The following is a 4,555-nucleotide window of genomic DNA, read 5'->3' on the forward strand; positions in this document are numbered from 1 at the left end:
ATAGCAGTTATTGGTGGATGTCGTGAATATACTAGTGCACCATATTTCGCTGCTATATCCGCCCTAAAAATTGTTAGTAATGCCTCTTCTGTTACATTTCATTATTCTCCATGTTTGTTTTAGTACGTTCATACTTAAAAGATATTCATATCTTGGTCTATGTTGAATTTTAAGAATTCTGCCTTTCTTGCACAGGGTGCAGATTTATCACATGTTTTCTGTACAAAAGATGCTTCACCGGTGATAAAAGGCTACAGCCCTGAGTTGATTGTCCATCCTGTGCTGGAAGAATCATACAGTGTAAGGCAATCTAAAGGTTTACTCGATGTTCTTCTCAGCTTGACGAACATATTGATTATGTATTGGTTTGTTTCCTACAATTTAAAAACATTCTCATGTTGTTTACTTATTAGTTTTATCATTTTTCTAAATAAAACTATAATTCTAAGATACTTTTCAGATGTGGCATGAACTGGCTATCCTTGTCATTTAACACTTCATGTCTGTATTCCTAGTGTACTCTCTTTTATCATCAAGTTACGGAATATACTGGAACTATTGCACATTTTGTCATTTCTTATTTTATATACCATCATGTCTGATAGCCAAATCATAGGGCAATTTAATCCAGTATAAGCTATGTAGCGAGAATACTTCTGTCATGAAATTGGGTTGTGTTGGGAACTTGTCGGACATGTGTATTGGAACTTTGTAGAACCCCCCGTATCAGCTTGTCTTGTCTATATCAGCTGATTTTTGTCTATTAGATTATAAAACAAGTTTCAACTGCTTTGTGTAGAGAGGTTTGCATACTATTTTCCTAAATGGTTCTTGGGAACTTGTCTGTTGGTCGTTTTTTATGGATTTGCGGTTATGGTGATTGGTCACGTATGGATTTGCGGTTATGATGATATCGTGTTTAATTCAACCATATATCCAGCTTGTTTGTATACTTTGATGGCTAATGCTGGTTATAGGATCTTGTTTGTATACTTTGATGGCTTGCGTGTAGGTGAGACACATTTTCTTGTATGCTTTGATGGCTATTGCTGGTTATAGGAGCTTGTTTGTATACTTGCAGGTGCCTAATGCTGGTTATAGGAGCATTTTTGTGGACTTGAGGAGAAATGTGTAGAGGAAAAGCTTTCAATTTTGGAAGAGTAAATGCAATTTACCCTATCTTTCTTTTGTAACTCTATTTAGGATAATTAGATGATACAACATTATGATGTTTATGTGTATTGTTTCATTATCAGAATACGCATACACAATGCAAGTGACTGCTCCAGGAAATGTTTATAGCTATGGAGTTGTACTGTTAGAGCTCTTAACTAGCAGATTACCTGTTGATGAGCAATTTGGTGAAGGGATTGATCTAGTGAAGTGGGTACATAGTGCATCAAAGAGAGGCGAAAGTCCTGAGCAGATAATGGACACAAGGCTGAGCACTGTCTCATTTTCTTGGAGGAAGCAAATGCTAGCGGTATTGAAGATTGCCATGCTCTGCACTGATATCACTCTAGGCTGAGATGCTTCTTGAGGTTAAATAAGCCCAGTCGTCGACTTTTATGGGACTGAACTCATGATGTAGCTCATATTCCCTAATTTTCAAGCGGTGTGTGTTATGTGAGATAAGTGCAAGGAGCTTTTAAATGTTGGAAGGGATACTTTGCTCATGTCAAATGCAAAGATGTTTATCTATAATTTTGTATAATCAAATAGTAATCTCTCCCCTTTCATCAACAGAGCATGTCTCAGTTGGATGTTATGTGTCCGTTAGATATGGAAATAGTTTTGAATGTATGTAACTGAACGTATTATGTTATTGCTAAACATATATTTTTGTTGAGAAAAAAAATACTGTGACAGTTTGACTGTTTGAGATTACCTGAACTCTTTATGGATGTGAACAGATATAATATATATATTTTTGTGGGAAATGAATTTTATGTAAACATGGCAAGCAAGAGGTATTAATGAAACTGAAAAAAAAATGAAAAAGACTAGCACCAACGGTTACAACCGTTGGTGCAAGTATCAGCACCAACGGTTACAACCGTTGGTGCTGATACTTGCACCAACGGTTGTAACCGTTGGTGCTAGTCTTTTTCATTTTTTTTTCAGTTTCATTAATACCTCTTGCTTGCCATGTTTACATAAAATTCATTTCCCACAAAAATATATATATTACCAACGTTAGTTGCCGTAACGGGTGGATTTTCTGCCCCAACGGTCGTAACCGTTGGGGATACTACTTGCCCCAACGGTTACAACCGTTGGGGCAGAGCTTCTTTGTATTAGTGATATAATCAATTAAGGAAATGATCAAGAGAGATCAATAGCTCTCTGTTTAACAAAAAAACAATAAAAAAATGTGTGATCATAAAAGGGCTGACATATAACAACAAACAGATGCATGTTGCAAAAAAAATGTTGACCAACTTGTACTAGTACCTCATCTCAATTTTGGGTTTTAAAAAAAGACACTGACATTACTAGTATTTCATTCTTCACTATAAAATAAACATTACTTGAATTCTTAAAGCTTTACATCCTTTGCAATAAACTCCCTCTGAATCCATCTATAGACTTTTCACACGATAGAAAAATCATCATAATTCCACAATTGGTTAGTGACAAACATGGTGGACCAAGTACTCAACACCAAATAATAATAATAATAATAAGAATAAGCAAGTGATGTTACAAGGTCCAATAACCTTGATCATGTCTTATACTTTATGAAAGGATTGGCTTCCAAGAACCTAGATTAAGCAACTATATCAAACTATTAGAATGTTTGTGCATTAATTAAATTATCAGGAGAGCATGGGATATAAAGTGAAAGATAAGCTTCTTTTGATTAGTTTGCAAAATTATAGGAATAATGTTGCCTTGAGGATTACCCTGGAGCATGGCACTATGTTTTCAATATAAAGGTTAAGTCTATGCTCAAACAGTGGCGGTATGAGCTGAAAAGCTCAACATATGATAAATATACAGTAGATTCGCAGAGGTTTTTAAATGTCGATGATAGGATGGACATCGATCATTTCACGGTTCTTCTTTTATATTGGGATACTGAGTCAGCACAGGTATTCATCATTTTAATTTTGCTTACAAACAAAGATTATAAATGCATTTCATCTTTAGTAATTAACCTTTTCGTAGAATAAATCAAAGAAGGGATCGACGAATCGACATAGCAAGCGCAAGCTTGACCACCACTTGGGATCGACATTGTTTGCCAATCTTGAGTATGGCTTTTGTCGAGACATGGTATAATATTTAAAGTTTTGTATTCGCATGCTACATTTATCAATATGGCCCAACTCTTTTAATTTATTATAATTTGTAGGGGAAGTTGATAATGTCGGTCAATTTGAAGGCAAAGTTAGCTTACGGCACCTTTCGCTCGACTTATAAAGATGAAGTCAAGATTAAGGAAAATATGTTATTGGTGGCAAAAATTTTCAATAAATCATTAGATAATAAGTATTCTGTTGATGTTCATTAAATTATTTGCCAATCAAATATATATGTTTTTTTCCTTATGTGATTTAGGATAGTATTGATGTTGCGTCAAAGGAGGCAGCACTACATGCTACTCAAGAAGAAGCTGATAACCCTCATATCCTGTTTATAAAGGAAAATGACGCCATTGCTATGAATGTTATGGGGTATAATAATAGGGGCAGATTTTCATTGATGGGGGTTGGAGCTATGCGGGGCACCTCTAAAATATCCTCCACGACGTCCTCACCATCTTCGACTATGACAGGATCCTCAACAATGATTCCTACCACTTCTACAATTCTGCATGTCTAATGTTATCTATGTGGTAAGATAGACCCTGCATTACTAATGCAACTGATGAAGGCTATGTTTTCAGATTTGCCAGCAGCCCCCACTAGCGAAAAAGTTTTTACGTACATCGTATTATGCTTGTCCGATAAGATTCCAACTGAATTGTTTGAGAAGTTTTGTCCCTTGTAGATTTAGACACTAGTTCATAGGTATGTTGATAATATATGTGTGTGTTTTATTGTTAAATTTCATACTCTAAAATTAAATCTATTTATTTTCAGGCTGGACTTGCTGGAGGGAGCAATAGCACCGTGCAAAGGAAGGATATTGGCGACGATGATGACTCGTGATTTTCTGTGGTAAGTTAGTGATTTGTATTTATACATATGCATACACAAGGATTTGGTATCTAGAGTGTAGAAAGATCCAATCTTAGTCATATGGAGAAGAAATTAGATGCTACACGCATTTGGAATGCATAGACATGGGAATCTCGTGGTTACAGCTTTTAATTGCTTGTTTTCCTAGAAATTGCATGGGTTTTTTTCCTTTTTTTGATAAAGAAATTGCAGGCTTTTATTCATAAGAACATTTTTATGGATTTCTCATTAACATTTGAAACTTAGGAGCTGGTGAGGGACTAGCATGGATTATCAGCTGGTTACATGAAAAAAAGTTTTCATATAAACTCTAGTCTCTACGATAGCAATACAAGACGATTTATATTGAAAATTAAAGGACTTAAAAA

The 4,555-nt window shown here is 35.2% G+C and overlaps 1 long non-coding RNA gene across 1 annotated transcript; it reads left to right on the plus strand.

The window, feature by feature from the left end:
• LOC109824415 lies at positions 898-1,717 on the plus strand. Its single transcript, XR_002242637.1, has 3 exons — positions 898-1,012; positions 1,082-1,160; positions 1,257-1,717. It is a non-coding gene; the product is annotated as an uncharacterized LOC109824415 (long non-coding RNA).

The sequence above is a fragment of the Asparagus officinalis genome, chromosome 9 (assembly GCF_001876935.1).
Source record: "Asparagus officinalis chromosome 9, Aspof.V1, whole genome shotgun sequence".
Lineage (NCBI taxonomy): Eukaryota > Viridiplantae > Streptophyta > Magnoliopsida > Asparagales > Asparagaceae > Asparagus > Asparagus officinalis.